We start from the raw sequence: 19799 nt of genomic DNA on the forward strand, positions 1-19799 counted from the left end.
TTCTATGCCACCTTTCTCCCGGAAAAGGACCCATGGTGGCTTACAAGATAAAAACATCTAAAAAACAAAACATCACAATAAAAATTAAAACAATTACAACCCTCTATTTAAGACAATATAAAGTTAACATTAAACATACAAAGTTAAAAACATCACATAAGATAGATGAGAAAAACAGGCTTCTGTAAGAAGTAAATGTTTCCATACAGAAATCTTGACCAACTCTGGAAATTCAGACTGAAATTGTGATGGATAACAAATGTATCAGTGCTACTGTATTATCTCAGAAGTCAATAGTGAGAAAATGCAAAATCTAGGGAGAAATTTCCAGAGAGAAAACTCCATATGCACTTCTGTGTCCTAATGGTGTATGGGTGGTCTACTATAAAAATAGCTATTCACAAATCATTAGCCACAATTGTAAAGAGTACTGGGGTAGAGGTGGGGAAACAGGAACCAAAACCAGAAGGGATAATAAGGTTTTGCAGGATTCTGTGTAATTCCCTCCCTGGATGACTGAGGATATCCTTACCCTTGAAAAAAAAATTCCCCCTCTTTTGGGCAATCACTTGTGAAATTCCTTTGAAGGAAGAACATAATTCACCAAAGAGTAACCACAACTCCAGGGGGATAAGGGGGGAAGAAGCAATTGGTATGAAAGCAGCTTTGCTTTATTAAAGCTTTTGATAGCAATAGCAGACTCAACTTTCCACAGGCTTCAATGTTACCAGTATTTGATTCCTCCCATTTATTTTTCTTTTTTATCCTGTTCTTTCACCACTGTATATCTTTACACCTCTGAAACTCTACATACATGGCTGGCTCTGCCATTAGACAAAATAGAGAGGGGAAGTTGGTTCAATCAGCAGCTTTTTTGGTGGAATGATAAAAAATTTGCCATTTGATTTGTTATTACAGTGGTCCTTGGTATCCACTGGAGTTTGATTCCAGGACCCAAAATCTGTAGATAATCAAGTCCCATTATATACAATGGTGTAGTAAAATGGTGATCCTTTTATGAAATAACAAAATCAAGGTTTGCTCTTTGGAAATTTTTAAAAATATTTTCAAGCCATGGATGCAGAATTTATGGATATGGAGAGGTGGCTGTATTCACCAATTTTCTATGTCGGCTACATTTCAGTTACATCTGTGTAATGTAGTTACATCTTCTGGTCCTCCCCGCCCCCAGTCCACCTTAAGAGCCATCTGTCAGATTGGGCAAAGGAGGTCTGCTCGGTTTCCAAGGAGGATGACATTTCCACCTCCTTCCCACCAGCAAGCAAGATTTTGACAAGAACCTGCAACAGGAATCTTGCTTATGATTGCTGCAGCCTCGCTTTATTGCATTTACATAGTTTTACAGTAAGACTACATAGTCTTACCAAATACAGAGCACCATGGATTCATAACTCTAGGTTACGAAGCCATAACTACAATACTGAATGCCAGCTATTGACTTTTTTCCTGTAGGAGATGAAAAGAAGAATTTGGGAAGGATTTACTGTGTCCTGTGCCAGAGTAACTTGGCTGGCTTTGGATGTTGTGCACTCAGCAACCTGCCTAAGTGTGTGCTCTACCAGAAGCAGCACAAGGCTTAGAGTGGAATACAGGATGGACGCACACAAACACACACACACACACACACACACACACTTCCCACTTGGAGCAATAAGTCCCTTGGTGAGGGATTTTCATTGGGAACCTCCCCTGACCACCCAACAACTTGGACTTAATGGTTATCACCATCACCAAAAAGCCTCTCTCACCTTATCCACGCCTACTATTTGAAAAAAACACAAAGCAAGTGAAAATACATGGATCATGGTAATGTAGTTTCACCCTGGCTTATATGTTCCAGACATTCCAACCAGCAATTTTGTCTTTGGGTCTGCCTCACTGCTTACTTATTCTCTTTTTCTTCTTCTCGTGTGTACCTAACGATAGCACATAGTTAATTTTCCTTTTTGTGGTAAATTTACTCAGTTGTTGCCTTTATGCATGTACTACATCTGTTGCTTTGCTCCAATGAACACTTCTGTTCTAGGATGAAGAGCAGCTCAGGGGGAGATCACAATGGAAGACCACAGCAGAAGACATACGTACATACACAGACACACACAGGAAGAAAATCATCCTTCCTTATGGTGGCTAATAACAGTTTATATACAAGCACATGTACATACACACATAGAGTAAGCTTATGTGATATATTTAGGGTCAAATCTATTTTGGCACCAAAGACAACAACATCTGATGGAGCTAGGTAAAGTCCCTTACTCATCCTTATGCTGGTGCCCATCTGGATGCCACTCTATCTTTAATGGCAGGTGCAGGCCAGAATCAATACAGTACTAAAGCACAATACATGGTAGAGTGAACAAATATGGCACTCATTCCATGAAAACTACCAATGGAAAATCCAGGCAACAAAAGAGTTGTCAACTGTATAACAAACACTGGTTAATATTAGCAATCAGCAATGAATCATACTTGAATTGGGGCAGCTGGACTGGAAATGGGGGAGAGACCCCGCCTCAGTCCTCTCTCTTCACGTCCCCTTTCTTCTCTCTGCACTTTAAAGAAGGAAAGTTCAAGGTCTGCCTTGTCATCTCCCCTTGCCAGGAGAAAGATATTTTTGAGTCGGATCAATAGACCCAAAGAGAGACTGAGATGAGGAAATGCATTTTATCGACCAGCTAAATCTCCATGCTGGGAAATTCTCACAGGGAAATTATTTCTCTCCAGTTAGAAACAATCACCAAGAGGATCAAAGCACTTACTGTGTGCCTGGCTCTCTGCCAGCAGGGATGTGTCAGTTGCTCTAGGCCCCAAAGCCTCCTGATAGGTGCGCTACTGCCTGGGCAGAAAGCAACACAGCATATTCCTTAATCATACCTGAAGCATTCACATATATGTACATAGACATACCAGAACTCTCCAAAGTTATCTTATTACATAGGGATAGGATGTATATTTCTTCCACAACTCCCATGTCTGAAATGTACTCTACATCTCCACCATGATGGAGAGGCAATCTAGAATCATGGAGCTGGAAGAGACCATAAGGGCCATCGAGTCCAACCCCATTCTGCCACACAGAAATATACAATCGTAGCACTCCAGACAGATGGTCATCCAGTTTCTATTTAAAGACCTTCAAAGAAGGAGACTCCACCACTCTCTGAGGGAGTGTGTTCTACTTTTGAACAGCTCTTACTGTCAGAAAGTTCTCCCTAATGTTGAGGAGAAATTTTGTTTCCTGTAGTTCATATCCATTTCTCCATGTCCTATTCTCTGGAGCAGCAGAAAACAGGTTTGCTCCATCTTCAGTTTGGCATCCCTTCAAATATTTAAACAGGGCTATCATATCACCTCTTAACTATCTCTTCTCCAGGCTAAACATACATGGCTCCCTAAGTCTCTCCTCATAGGGCATGGCTTCCAGACCTTTCACCATTTTGGTTGCCCTCCTCTGGACACACTCCAACTTGTCAACATCCTTCTTGAATTGTGGTGCCCAGAACTGGACACAGTATTCCCAGTGAGGCCTGACCAAAGCAGAATAGAGTTGAACTGTTATTTCCCATGACCCAAACTCTATACTCATATTGATGCAACCTAGAATTGCATTAGCTTTTGTAGCTGCCACAACATCACATTGCTGACTCATGTTCAGCTTGTAGCGTACTAAGATTCTTACATCTATTTTGCCTATTCCTGTCAAGCCAGGTATCACCCAGCCAATATCTGTGTATTTCTTTTCTTTATTTATATTTAAGTCTGGAGAATTGTCACATAGTTAATTACACAACACACCAGTATAAGTAGCTGCAGAACGAGCTTCTGTGATACACTAGTAAGTGACCTCAGAATAAGAATCTTGACAGGGCACTAGTAGGTAGTTGCAGAACAAGGAGTCTAAGAGAAGATAGATAAGGGAAAATAGGGTTTCAAGAAGCAAGCAAAAAAACAAACTAATGATGAGAAATTGTCTGAAAAGAAGAGGTAGGCTTTGCATCAGCAGCCCCAGTCCTCTCTTTAGTTTGCTAATTTACCTGGCTTTCTCTTTTTTAAGAGGAGCTCATCTCCCAGTTCCTTCTAAGCCATGCTCTTTGTACAACTCTCTTAGGCATATAATCCAAACTTGAGCAGCCCAGAAAGGCCTCAGACAAGCAGATACAAGTTCTGGGTGATGGCCCATCATCTCCTTGCAACTCAATCCCAAGGGCAAAGCAAACATTTCTTCTCTCATCCTGCCTCTTCTTTCCTCTTCAAAGCCCATCTGTGCTTTTTTATTGGTCTCTTAGCTGATCCTCTCTGGCGAGACCTCAACTGAAGCCAGCAGTTGGCTTTCATTCCCTTCTGAGGACCTGGGAACAGTCAGGTCCCTCTGATGAGTCCTACTCTTCCACAGGCTTAAATTAATCATAACTGACATTAATCCCATTGATTTTAGTGGGTCTAGTCTAGGTATAATTAAGTCTTGATCCAACTCAAAATCTTGTGACTTTTGAATTAAGCCATGCTATGTTACAACATAGTGAACATATGAAACTGCTTTAGGCTGAACCATGCATGCCATTGGCCAATCTTGCCCAAGGCTGGGGGAAATTTTATCTAATCAACACCTTTAAGTATGCAGACTTTCCCAATAACTATGTGAGTTGGAATTCAGTTGTCTTTTGGATGCTACACTTCTCTGAATGTTGTAAACAAAAAATTGTCAATGTTTAGAATATATATATATATATATATATATATATATATATATAATCTGCAATAAGGAAATTTGTTAGTGGAATATATTACAGAAAATTTGTCTCTGAATTTTTAAATTCAGAGCTTTTTAAAAAATGCAGAATGGTGTTAATTATATGGAATTATGATTGAACGAATTGGAAACTGACATAGGCTTGATAATGTAGATACCCCTGTTCTTTCCCAATATAATTGAGCTGGCAGGTTCTCAAGGGAGAGTCTTATTAATCTTTTGCCATCTGATCACTGTAAATGAAGATACCAGAGTTTCAACCTAAGACTTTCTCCATCCATCCACCCATCCTTTTATTTGTACCTCACTTTTTCCCAGACTGGAATTCACAGAGGTTTACAGAGTAAGAAACAAATGGTTAAAACATTTTAAAAACTGAAATTAAAAGAGTGTTAACTAACAACAGAATGAAAACAGTTTTAAAATATTACTTTAAAATAAAGAATCAATGCACCATTAAAAACTTCTGGGGGATGGAGGTGAAACAATCAATTCCCAAAAGACTTGCTAGGATAAAGAGGTGTTTACCTGCTGCCAAAAAGAGTTGTCCTAACCTCCCTAAGAAGGGAATTCCATAGCCTGGGAGCAGCCATGGAAAAGGTCTTTTCCTGCCTTCCCACCAAATTTGCCTGTGAGGGTGGTGAGATAGAAAGAAATCTATCCTCTAACAATCTTAGAGCATGGATAGGCTCATATGGAAAGATATGGTACTTCAGATACTTTACATGCAAAGAATTGTACTCTACTACTGAGATACAGCTCTCCACTCAAATAATATTCCAGGGACGATATGGCAGAGTCATTTCCAATTAAACTATACATCTGGAAATCAATGGCCAGGGTCCACAAACAACTGGCCAGAACCACCACCAAATTCCATGATGAGCCCATGTGAGCTCCCAGGTCAACCCTCAGCTTTTAAAACAGCAATCTCTATGATGCATAGCAAAATGCAAGCATGATGACAGTCCTAGCACCTAGCCAAGTAAAAGAAACAAAGGGTTCAGAAAATGTCAGCATGTTTGGGAGAAGGGAAGAGGAGAAGTCACCTCACACTAGCAGAGAATCACTGTTCCTGGATGTGTCCAAGGATGTGATTTTCCATGTTTGGAGTAAAAATATTGAGGATGGGGCAATGGAGATGTTCTGGGTCCAGAAAAATAGCTGGGGTTGCATACAGCCTTCAGGCTACATGTTGCTTTGTTGTTCTTGTTTGTCACCTTCTACTTACAGCGACCGTATGAATGAAAGACCTCCAAAAATTCCTACTATTAACAGACCTGCTCAGGTCTTGCAAGCTCAGGGCTGTGGCTTCCTTGATTGACTCAATCCGTCTGTAGTGGAGTTTCACTAATTTCCAACTCACTATTGCTTTGCCAAGCAATACCATCTTTGCCAAGGGTAAAGTGTCCAAAGTGCAATATATTCAGTTTAGTCATTTTGGCTTCTAAGGAGAGTTCAGACTGATTTCCTCCAGCACTCATTCATTTGTATTTGTTTTTTGGTGGTCCATGGTTTCCATAGGACTCTCATCAGGCACCACATTTCAAATAAGTTGATTTTCTCCCTGTCTGTTTTCTTTACTGTTTACCTTTCACAACCATAGGAAGATATGGATGATTCTTACCCCTGTTATATCTGCTGTTGTGTAAAAATAAAGACACAAAACAAACCACCACTGAGACGTCTCTAGGGCTCTGATAGCTCCCTGATGCATTAATTATGAGGCCCAGGTATGTATAATTTAAGATGTGTTCAATCTCCATTCCTTTGTAGTATAACTTTACTTTGCTGAGCTTTAGAGATGGGGGGGTTCTGTTAGAGAAATCATGCCTAGCTTTCACTAGAGCTTTCTGCAGTGCCCACACCCTTCAAAATCCCAGCAGTTGCTGGTAACATTATGTTTATTTCTCCTTTATGTATGACAATATCGTCTTGTTATCTACATATAAACAAATCCTCCTGGCCTTAATTAATGGCTCAAGATGGTTGGAAAATTATTGATGTATTTACTGTATTAAAGAGGTACGAGCTGAGAATGCTTCTCTGGTTTACACATTGCTTGTCTGAAATCCCTAATTTGTTTGTTTCTAGTTCATATCCTGCATTTGAAGGACCTATACACAGATTTAGTGAAGTCATATGTTTTCTCCTCTAACTCTGTTTTATAGCAGTTTAAGGAACAAGCCTGGATGCCAGATGAAGTCAAATGTTTTCTTGAAGTCAATGACAAATATTTCCCTTTCTTTCATGTTTTACCATGTTTGTTGATGGATGTTATATTGCAAAGATGTGTGGTCAGTGGTCCTGTTTCCAGGGAGGAAACTAGTTTGCCTTAACTGAGCAATTTTGTGCATCACTGTGGATCATTTCAAGAATATTTCACTCATGTAAATTATCTCATGCATTGCTATGGGTGTGTCAGTTATTAACAGAAGATTCCTTTATTGGAGTGCTCACCTTAGTTTGATGATGATCATAGCATGCTAAGGCTGAGATCCAGTATGGCATAACATTTCTGCAGTTGGAGCTATACTATATCTTTCTTTTTACCACCACCCAGATTTACTCTTTAGCATCTGCAGCCTTACTCCTGGCCAATCAGTGGCTGGTGGAGACCATGATGGATCAGAGAAGTATCTGGCTGTGTCCCTGTAGCCAGATACAAACTAAACACATCATCCACTGAGATCTGCTAAGGTCCTCCAGAGGCCTTAGTGGCTGATGTCATCCATTTCCATCTGGTTACAGGAACATAGCCAGAAGGGTCTCTAATCCTCCCTCAAACCAGACAGTGAATGGCTATGGAAAGGAGAGGTGTAGTGATTAAACAGTAAGTCCAGGGCAGAGGCTTTAATTCTGGTGGGGGGTAGAAGAGAATACCAACCTCCTCAACCACCACCACACCAAAAAAGATGCCATCATATGCCACTAACAGTACACCAGGATAAGATTGTTATATGAATCTAGCTTCAGCTACAGACATACATGGCAGAAAGTCAAACATTGTATCAGTGAGAGGCTTCCCATGACAAAGAGTTGTGTCAGCAATCAGTCATTCTTTACCCATTATGAGTCATGAGGAGCTTGAACAAAAAATGACATGCATATGTGCATATAAATTTATTTTTCATGACACTTAATAGAAATATATCAATATTTATTTCCGGAAAATGAATCCAACAAAACGAAGGATATGTATAAGTGTTAATGCCTGGTGTTCAAATGACAGGTGTGGGCAAAATACAGTCCTGGAACCTCACATGGGAGCCCCCTGCTATTTTTGCAGCCTTGGTACTTGGAGGAGAAGGGTGGGAGTGGCTATGAGCCATTGCATCTGATACCTCCATTCCTTCTTGGAAAAGAAGGATCTTGCCAACATCACTCATCCTTTTATAACCCCTTGGACTGACAACTGTCATGTGTGCTAAACTGCTCCACTCTTGAATATATTTTGGGAGCTTCAGTTGATGAAGAACGCTGTTCCTCTTCTCTGCTGCTAAACCAGGGATGGGCAACTGCATGAAGGGATAGCATCACACCCTGCAGCAAGCCCCAGAGCCTCTATTTTCCTCTGCAATCTCTCTCAAAGTGGTGACTGAGGACATAAGATTCTTATAGAACTCTTAGGCGGGTTACAGACGGGCAAAAAGGGGTGTGCTCATGACGTCATGAAGGTATAGCCTTTAGACGGCCCTTACCTGAATGCCGCCATGAACACGCCTCCTGCATGCCCCAAGCGGGAAGAAGCGGCATTAAAAAGGTGCCGCTTTTTTCCGCTTCTTTTCTGTATACTGCGCAGCTGCGCATCTCCGTCTGTAAGCTGCTGCACCGGTACGCCAGAATTGTTACGCCGCTAATTTAAGTTGCCCATTTAAAGGTTCTGAGTCAGCTGCGTGGCATAATGAGTCGGGGTCCTGGAACATGCGCAGTTTGCACCGAGACTCTAATTAGAGCGTCAGATGCCATGCAGATGTGGAAGATGCAGCACAGCTGCACTCTATTTTAATGCTCGTAACCCTAACCCTAGAGCAACATGTACGCATGCGCTGCTAGAATTGTGGAAAGTTTGGAATTTAAAGTGAACCCCTACACACATTCCTGCACCATTTTCACCTAACAATAAAAAAACGCTAAAACTTCAAATATTTACATATGTACAAGGGAGGTGATGGGGGATGGCAGGGGGACAGCGGTGGCAGCGGTGGCAGCGGCGACAGCTGTGGCTGTGCATTGCAGATTCAGCAAGAGCGTGGGGACCAAAGGAGAGGAGGCATCCATGATGCTGGTGACACTACCAACGTGCAAGCGGACAAGGATGCCAACACCAGCTGATCACCAGCTGGCAGGAGACCACCATTGTTCTTGGGCAGGGCGAGGGAAAAAGTTTAAAGGGGCCTGGGCGCTTTAAATGTGCACATAGGCTTTCTGCCGCTGGTGCTGAGCGCCGCAGCTGCACAGCTGCGCATCCGCCAGCCGGCAAAGGAAAAAAAAAGCCCCGTTTTTGGCCGCCCGTGCAGAAGCTGCCTCTCTCTTTGCAGCGTCCTCCGAGGCGGCGATATGGAAACTGCGGGTCAGAAACGGCCCCAGGTGAGGCGTCTTCACTGCCCCCCATGTGGAAGCCCCATCCACCTGAGCCACACCCCCGGGGTGGGCGGTCTGGAGGCTCCGTATTCAGCAGAATACACCTCCAAGACGTCTTCCCCTGCCTATCTGTAACCTGCCTTAGACATCGGAGGACATAGGACTCTTATCTGGATGTTATTTTGTAAATAAGATTGTTGCTTATCCTTCACAGGAAAATAGACTCTTAATTAGTGGTTGATTTGTGAAGTTTTGAACTTCTGCTGGAAAAATACTATTTGTTCGTTATATTCATTAGCAGGTCAATATTATATATTGTTACTGTAAATTATTGATTATTACAATTTTGCTATATTTTATATATGTATTTTGGATGTCTTATATATGAATGATGTCTATACTTTTTTTGTCAAGAACAACCAAGGTATTATTATTATTCCGTTTATAGAAGTAGATTTGAAGTACATATATTGGGGTATTATTGCATACTATATTCTGCTTTTCTGACTTAGTTCCAGGATAGTTTTGTCAACTAGCCATTTTAGCCATTTTGAGAAGAATTATAGGACAAAATTTTGGAGCAGTTGAAGGTTCTGGGGGTTGTTTATGTGTAAGAATTTTCTGGTATGTTTTCACATGTTTGGAGGAAGTTCTGTGTCGTTTTCAGTCAAAAATCAATAGAAACCATGCTGGGAAACATGGAGGGGGGTTGGATTAAGAAGCTACAAAAGTGGAGTATAAGGTCATATGCCTCCTGAACATCTCTGTATTAAACAAAGTGATATGTTTAGCAAAGATAATTGTTTACTCTTTTAAAATTGTTATCCCTAGTTCCGTGTCACCATGGACCCTGGAATGGGGCCTTGAATCTCCCCAAAACTAGGCTAGTAGGGGATGAATACCCCCCCCCCAAAAAAAAAACAGGCTCCTGTGTAGTTTGAGCTGTCAAATAAACGATCAAGCTCCCAGAAATCTTAAAACATCAATTGTCACAGAACCTTTTTGGGAATAATAAGGGTCTAGGGGACTGTATGGATATCCAAGGTGCATCCATGAGCCACAAGTGCCCTGAAGTACCATGGGATGTGATAAAGAGAAAATGATATTTTTGAATATAAGCAAAAGGGAGGATGCAAAATGACCACCTGTTTGGGTTTCTCCTTTTAAAACTTTAAAAGTAAACTACTGTATATAACCATGTATAAGTCTGACAAGAAAGGGAGCTCTACCTACACAGAAAAAAAGGTGGGGTGTGGGTGGGCATATGGCCAATGGACAAGATGAGAGGAGCAACAGATATGTGAAGGGAAGAGACCTGAAGGAACAACACAAGACTAGAGACATGGGGAGAACTGGAGAAGGTAAATGAAAGACTGAGAAGATAGTGCCAAGTGGTTGGGCAGAGACACAAGTGGAAAAGTGAGAGTGTAAGAACATTAGTGGGGAGGCTAGATAAGAGGGGACTGAGCACCAGTCAGCAAGAAGGTGACACATGGACAATAAAAGAAGAAATGGAAATGGAGGAGAAATGGAGAAAAATGTCAAGACGACTCTGTATGTCTCTGTTTCTTAAATATATTTCCAGGAGTTGTTTATTCTAAAGCATAGCTGGATATTGTTGATGGGTTGAGAGGTGCAGTAGGTCTGGCTTATAAATAATGTCCAAGATCCTGCTTAGTCAGTGTAACGACAGCAACATAGTTCCATCATTAGTTAGGCCTCATAATGCCACACCACAAAAGCCATCCTTTGCAGTCTGACACTGCCCTGACCAAAACTTTTCTTAGGCATTGCAGATCACATACTGGGGAATGATGTTTGTAGCACTCTCCCAGACACAGGGTCATTGAGAAGAGGCAGCCACAATGTTTTACTTCATGTAGGGTTGCCATAAGTGAGGACCTCCAAACCGGGACAAATGTAGGACAAATGTAGGGCAACATTTTCAAATGTAGGACACATTTTTATAAAAATGGAGGACGCGCAAAAAATTGAGTTTTTTTTTTAAATGTTAATATAAATGCATGTTTTTAGGCATGATCAAAATGGAGGACATTTTGGCATTATTCTTAGACAGATGGCAGAAATGGGCTTGCCCTCGGGTTCAACTGTACATCTCAGAAGTGTGTACTTGGTCAAGGGACTGTGGTTTTTCTTCACTGCGCATGAGTTTGTAAAAATCACAGCAAGTTACATTGGCCGTGCCTCAGAGGCTTGTTGATATCAATATCATCATCATCATCATCATCATCATCATCATCATCATCACTATAATTGCCCAAGAAAGGCAGACTTGTTAGCATTCAAAGCACCATAAATACACAAAAAATGCACTTGCATATATTTAATAATAAAAAAATAATGAAAAAATAAATAAAAAACAAGGCAGGGGTGTATATATTTGATAATAAAAATTAATGTAATAAAATAAAAAACAAGCAATAATAAAAATTAATAAAATAAAACAAAAACAAGCAATAATAAAATTAATGAAATAAAATAAAACAAGCAATAATAAAAATTAATAAAATAAAATAAAAACAAGCAATAATAAAAATTAATAAAATAAAATAAAACAAGCAATAATAAAAATTAATGAAAAATAAAAACAAGCAATAATAAAAATTAATAAAATAAAATAAAAACAAGCAATAATAAAAATTAATAAAATAAAACAAAAACAAGCAATAATAAAATTAATGAAATAAAATAAAACAAGCAATAATAAAAATTAATAAAATAAAATAAAAACAAGCAATAATAAAAATTAATAAGATAAAATAAAAACAAGCAATAATAAAAATTAATAAAATAAAATAAAACAAGCAATAATAAAAATTTAAAAAAGTAAATAAAATAAGTATTTTATATTTTAAAAAATAATTTAAAACCCCCAAAATACCAAGGCAGACCTAATGGCCACTGACTCAGCTTTCCTCTTCCTCCTCCTCCTCCTTCTGTGGCCCAGTTCTGCCCTGGCCTTCAGGCACCCTTCCTCCGGCTCCTTCCTCCTCCTCCTCTCCCCCCTCCCCCTCCTTAGGATGCCTGACGCGGGAGGAAGGGAAGCGGGGCAAGCACACGCACGCGCGCAGAGGGAGGGAATGGGGAAGGCGCGCACGCTGCCACTGGCCCCTACTGAGGCCTGGGCAGCACGCAAGCTCTCCCAGTGGGGTGCGGTGGCAGTGGCGCTTCTGCCGCCGGCCCGCCGAGGAAGAGGAGGAAGGTGGAGCCGGAGGAGGAGGAGGAGGAGGAGGTGGGTCGGCGCCGCAGCAGCCGCATTAGCAGCAGCGGCAATGGCCGGAGCGGACCCCCCAAACCGGGAACAAGGCACGGGTGGGGGCCCAAACCGGACCGTGACCGGGAGGGGCCCCCCGAAACCGTGAATGGCACGGGGGCCGCCGGGTTATGGCAACCCTAACTTCATGTGCCCCAGCATCCTGATCTTCAGCAATTCAGAATGCTTCTACTGAGGTGCAAAGGTAGGGTTTGGGTGGGGGGTGTCACTTTTTGCTAATTACTGAAAACGTGAATCCCTGTTACAAGATAATAAATCAACAGTTAGCAGATCATAAGCTCAATTTATGATCTTGTAACTTCTGGGGATTCACATTTACAGTAACTAACAATCAAAAGGGACCCCTAAACTCTACCTTTGCAGCCTAGCACCTCAACACAAGCATTTTGAGGTGCTTCAGATCAGGATGCTGGGACACACAGAGCCAAGCAGTTGTAACTCCCTGTTCTCGATGGCCAGCCCATATTTATGGATAACAGGATGGCCAGCCCATATTTATAGACAAGGCGTTATGAGAAATGGAGTTTTCCAAAATTCATTTCAAAGTTGGGTCCTTTATTGAAAGAAAGGTAAAGCATGAGATTGGGGAAAGACTGAAATCATGAATGGGATTTCTTGCTATCATTCTGGTAAGGTTTTTAATGAAGTAATAGAATGTAAATTTAAATGCCAAGTTAGCATTAATCTAAGCGTAATAAACAACTGATTTTCAATGTTTTAAAACCTAACATAATATCGCCTTTTCACTACTTTTTAATCCAATTTAAATGGTATATATGGATTCATAAGCACCATAATTTTTAATTGACCCCTCCCCATCCAAACTTACTGGTTCCCAGTTGACAGGGGAACAGACTGCAGTGCCTATTTCCCAGTAAGTGGAGACGGGACTTTCATGGTCGCTATGAAGTCTCTAACATACCCCTAATTTAGAGGTTATGTAGGGATCATGAATATGAAAAAGCCATGAGTGTGTAAGTTTAAGTTACACATTCCTGACTACCAGAGAAGATTCCAGCCAATATAATTAAAATAAACATCCTCTTTTCAGCATAAACCTAATCAATGCAGGGTTATTTTAAAACTTTTTTTGGTATAAATGTAACCGAGTGTTAATGCAATACAGATTATACTGTGTTAGCACAAATGTAACATAGTGAAACAATGCTCTAAGCCTTGGGGTGTGACAGCCAAAGAATTTTTCCCAAGGCTTACAGCATCATTCGGGAAGAAAGTCATGGCAGCTGTATTTTATTACCTCATAGAACCATGATGCCTGGGTTGAGAAGATACTCAAAATGTTTTTTTGGACCACAATTCCCAGAATCCCCCAGTCTGAAGGGTCATTCTGAGTGGGCCCTTCCCTCCGCAATTATGTAGCTGACTATAATAGGTGGTTGGGGTCTTTCTGGTAAAAACATGGATTTTGCACTTCTGAATTTGTCCCAATCCCCAAAAATAAAAATCCCGAGGTGCTTTGCTAAATAAACTCAGTGGTGGAATCAGAAGAATATAGGACAGGAACACAAAAGTCACAAAGTGTCCTGAGATGCTGAGTTTTGTCTCACAAGTTAATGTTTCTGGAAGATAAATGATGTCATTGTCATCATAATCAAGTTTATTTGTCTTTGGCACAACATCCATTACAAAATGTTACAAAAGCACTGCAGGAAAATTGTAAAAATACAACATGCTACCAGCATGCTTATAGGAAAAGTGATATAATACAAGGAAAGTACTAGAATTAAAACAATTAAAATTACAAAGCAACAATAAGGCTACAACAACTGGTCCTCTTTATAGTCCACTGATAATGATTTTAGAAATTTGTATCAGATCTTTTGGGCTGCTTCTGTGAGGCAGGGAGAGGCAGGCTAAAAATTATTATTATTATTATTATTTAGGGTGGCCACCTTAAGTGTAATCAATTTGGAGTGGTCTACCAACAGATTGCAAATAATATCAGGCAGTGTCCAACCTGATGTCATATTTCACACCAATGCTGTCATCCTAAACATATGGAGAATGGAAGAAACTATTTCTTTGGATGATGCCCTCTTTCTGGCGATACCTATGGGGAAACGAAGCAAAAGTGACAGGTCTGGACCCCAAGGAGCTTAAGCTGAAATTCCAGAAGGAAGACTGAGGAAGAGACAAGGGCGGTAACAAGAGCGTGCAAATGCCATTACTCAGGCTTAGCATTAATTGCTACTGGGGGATGAGGGTTAAGCAAGAGCTCTTTGAAGAAGGATTGGGTGGAAGAGATTAGTGGTGGCAGCAAGTATTTATGCTGGGAGAGGATTGCAGTATAACAGGTACCAAGAGAGCCGATTGCTGCTGCTGTCATAGCGACTCCACCTGTGTTAACAAACTGCTGAAAATTTAACTGGACTGAGGTAGTTGTGTGATTTGGCAGAGAAGGAATAACTTTGCAGCTGTCAGGGAAACTTTGAGGGAGCAAGGTAGAGTGGTCCTCCGAACCCATCCTTTCACTGAGAGGCTGCTGGGAGAACATCTAGGCTTCCAGTCAGTTTATAAATTCCAAAATATGTGATATTTTAATTAATTGTGCTGTCAAGTCTGTAAGTTGAAAGGCAGTGATTGTAAAAGTCACCCTTAGGAACTACAATTCCTCAAATCCCCAGCCAGCAGAACAAGCTTCCAGGCATCAATACTTTTACTTTTTCTTTTTCTTCTTCTTCCTCTTCCTGTTCTTCTTCTTTGTTTTTTTGAACACAGAGACTATTTTGAAAGACATTACTGACCCTATCATAAAGGGGTTTGGGGCAAGATTTGTTCAGAGGGGATTTGCCTTTGCCTTCCTCTGATACTGAGAGAGTATGATTTGACCAAGGGTATCTTCTAATTCAACACTCAAACCATGACAACTGCAATGGTTCTCTGTACACCTGAGATGAGAGGTTTTTGTTTTGTTTTTGGGATTAATTTTATTTGCAATTCATTAGAAAATGTGACTAAAAGCCTCCCAAGCGAAACTGATGGGACAAGAAGGGAAGATGGCAAAAGGTATTCAAACAAAAAGCCAAATCATATGGCCATATTCATGGAGGAGGTGTAGTGACCAGGGAATAATTTAGGTCAGAAAGAAAGCTATCACCTATAATAGCTATAGGCAGCTGCCTTGATCACATTAATATTGCTATCTGTGATCAGTGGCAAGATTATTTCTTGGTAACAATCCGCTAATTGTGTGTGAACTGACCTAAGGCAACCCTCATAGCAAAAAACATTCACATTAGCAATATATTTCCAAATAGGGAGCCAATAGGAGGGGGGAACACAGTGGAAACTAGGCATTCTTGGAGATCTACTGCCATCTAGTGTCAGCATTGCAACTGGAACAGTCATGTTGGTCTGCAGGTCGAATGGCTGCCAACACACACGTTTTCCAAGAAACAGTTGTAACCAATGGGCACAACTACGCTGCCAGTTCATTGACACATGAGGGGGGGAAAATAACCCGCTGGGTCTACGTCAGATAGCTTAAGAAGCACTCCTCTACATGGCTACTTACCTGGCACAATTTTGCTCTGCTTGGTCCTGATTACTGTCCTGTCTATTCTCATGGAAAAGTCTAGAAATTTTAGTCAAAAACCTGGCCCAAAAAACCTGAGTCGATTTATCCACAGGCCAATACAGTGGATCCTTGTTATACGCTGGGGTTTGGTTCCAAGATCCCGTGTATAACAAAATCTGTGGATGCTCAAGTCCCATTAAATATAATGACATAGCAAAATGGTGTCCCTTATAAAAAATGGAAAATCAAGGTTTGAAATTTATACTTTTTTGGAACATTTTCAAACCGTGTATGCTTGAATCCGTGTATAAGAAGGGCTGACTGTATAAGTAGAAGACTTATACCATCCCCTGGTGAAAGGCAAGAGTATAATGTGCTCTGGAAGCACTGACCCCCCTCTACTCTCTTATCCATCCAGCCTTTAGTGTGAGCACAAAGTGATGCCTACTGGAATTTTGTAAGTTCTTGGCATTGTTTTCCTTTTCTTCTTTGTTTACATCCTTTGTTACATGCTACTAAGTTTTACCCTCGACTTATCTACAGGTCAGACCAAAATCCATATTGGCCCCAAAGCACAGCTTCAACTTATATAAGAGGCCAACTTATAGTCAAGTATATATGTTATATTGATTTGAAATAGCCATTAGTGACCTGTGCGGTGATGAAAGTGTAGCCACTTCCACTTGTAATATACTAATGCTGCATTAGCACAGGTTGGTCAAGGCCAACTACATTAGATGAGAAAGGAAAGACTGAACCTGATGGTCAGAGCTACCTATAAATGTCCCTATTAGCCAGGATACTACAGGGGGCTTATACAATTACATCGGTATACCTTTTCAGACATTGCAGGAGGCGGCATCTTGCACCTCCTTGCACAATCTCTTTGCAGTGGGTGTGCAAGGGCTCCTGGATGAAATTCTTCCCCTTCTCCATCAGATTAGCAGCAGAAATGTGCCAGGATGCTCCCCAGCTACCCTTGTGTACTTGGAGAAGTAGGAGCCTTCAACCTTGTCTGATCAGTTGTAGAGACAGCATGAGCCTACAGCTGCGCTTCTGCACTCAGGGGTTGCCCACCACCATACTGGTATAGCTAAGCAGATTTAGGGGCCTGCTGGAGCGTCACAATTTTCTTTACGGACATCTTGTTCCATAGCTGACAGCAGTGGTTTATTCTTGGCTTTTGCTTTCATGCTGCAGTAAAACTCTCATTTCAGTTCCAGAATGCAATGCAAGGAAAGTCAAGGGATGGCACCAAATCCTTCTGCAAGACCTTGTATTTAAGGCTTTGTTTGCCCACCAATTATTTTGTCACAACTGTAGCTTTCAAGGCAGAGATGGTGGAGATGTGGTCTTGGTCTTCCAAGTGTTTTTGGCTGCACCTTTGCTGATCCTTAACCATTATAGCTCAGGCGGAGAGAGAGGAATGAGGTCCAGCAACACCTAGAGGCCATGTTACTCCAGACCTGTTCTTGACAACTAATTACCCACAAGGTTAATGTCTACTTTTTGCATTATGACTGGAATTGTAAAGACAAAGGCTACAATCCTGTTAAGATAGTTAGGTTTTAGAAATTTGTAACTGTTTGGTACCTAAATTTACAATCATGGAAGCACTGCCACAACCGCAAATGCATCTAAAGCCCACCTTAAAATCTAGGCAGCTGTATTGAGGGATGGAGTTCTGTGGGACTGCTACGAAGGGCACTGGATATGTCCAGCCCCCTCCCACAAGCAAGATGTCATGCAACATTGCAACAGGATCTCATAGGGAACCCTGCTTCTGCTTCTTGTATCACTGCTCACTGGATCCTTCAGCACCCTGCACCCTCATTTTTCAATGTGGATACCTAGTTTTTAAGGTTGACATGCAGGGGTGTCAATCAGGAGACACAATGCACCCAGGACACTGTAGCTGTGTCTGGTGCAGAATCTGAGCCAAGGTTAGCTGTGTTGCAGGGCTAGTATCTATACATAAAGCAACTCTGCACAACTTCACAAAAGGTTTCATTTTCTAAGGCTCAGGATAAGCCAACCACCTCTGCTCCAATCTAAATTGGTAAAGATTCACAAGTATTTTTTTTCTATTTTGCAAGGATGCGATTGTGTGTGCTTGTATCAATACCTATGTTTTTATCTCTATCCTAAAGGCTGAAGATACTGTACTTTGTAAAATACCCCTCCTCAGCCAATGGAGTTCTTGCACATGTCTTTAATCATGTGTGCAATAAATGCACTGATATACTAAATTTTCTTTTTAGAGGGACAAATCCAAGCAGGAAAAAGGCAGTGCAGATCAATGTAGGTACACAAAAGGAAAGGATTAACAATACCAGGCATCTTAAAGTGAAAAACTGGCTTATGCTAACAATTCACTAGAAGCTCACAAACATTTGTATCCTCCAGAAGGGAAGAACACAACATGTGATGAAGGTGGTCCTTCAGTTGAAGACATTTACTTCATTACACTTCCAAAGGCTTCTGAGTTTCTTCTATACAAACCTTTCAGAGTCCTGGGGCCAAGGAGATATTGTTTATAATCCACCACTTTTCACTGACCAAATGAAAACTCTTTACGAACACAGCCATCATTCAAACCAATACATAACACTTGCTTAAAGATGACTGGCTTTACACTCTACACCTTGCAATCAATTTTGGCTATGATTAGGCTCTTATAACCAACCAGACCCTATCACCCTACAAGATGGTGTGTTAGTAAGGACTACATTGCGAGACTCCTGAAAGACCTATCTTTTTGCAGAGAAGTTGAATCATCAATATTAACAGTGACATCTGGCAACTGGAAGAAAGTGGCTAGCAATCTTTGGCCCAGAATTCCTATTATTATAGAAGTGCTGTGTTATGGCTTTCTTCCTACTAGGATATCCATCTGACAAAGCATGCTGACAGCCAGGTTTGTAAGCCAAAGGATACAGACAACTCTGTGGACTATGGCTTGCTTATAAAAAAGCATCTTCTGTAGTTTGAACTTTGTATCAGACTACAATTTCAGCATGGTCATTTAAGCTCTGTTTTATTTTCAGCTGTTTTTCAACAGAGTGCTATTAAACATAAATCAAGAGTTTAAAATTTAAGGGATAGGGATGTAGTATATTCATTTAATTTTATGGTTTACAGCAATCCCATGTAAACAGGCAGCTAATAAACCCAAAGTACAAAAGAGTATGTTTGTGAACTAGACAAAACTGAGTACCACAAGTTCCAGCCGCTAAGGAAAAAGTGGAGATGGAGTAAATAAAAAAAAGCTATCCCGTAAATGGGACAAAGACATCCTGACAATATAAAGCTGATAATATAGGGCAGCATCTATCTCAGTGATGGTGAACCTTTTAGAGACCGAGTGCCCAAACTCAAAGGTGTTCCCACATGAGATGTCACCCAGTACCGGGGTGGTGGGGGGTCAGAGGGTGGAACTTCCCCAGAGACAGTTGAAGGCCCAGGAGGTTGTTCTTCCTCTCCCTCCTCCCTTCCCCGTCCCTCAACTGCCTCACCAGACAGCTGAAGGCCTGGGACAGCCAGGAAGAGGAACAGACATGCGCCTGTGCCTCCTCTTCCTCATCCTCTGCATGCCCCCAAAAATGGCT

The sequence above is a fragment of the Sceloporus occidentalis genome, unplaced genomic scaffold (genome assembly GCF_023333645.1).
Source record: "Sceloporus occidentalis isolate IW3139 unplaced genomic scaffold, rSceOcc1.0.p SCAF_1, whole genome shotgun sequence".
Classification (NCBI taxonomy): domain Eukaryota; kingdom Metazoa; phylum Chordata; class Lepidosauria; order Squamata; family Phrynosomatidae; genus Sceloporus; species Sceloporus occidentalis.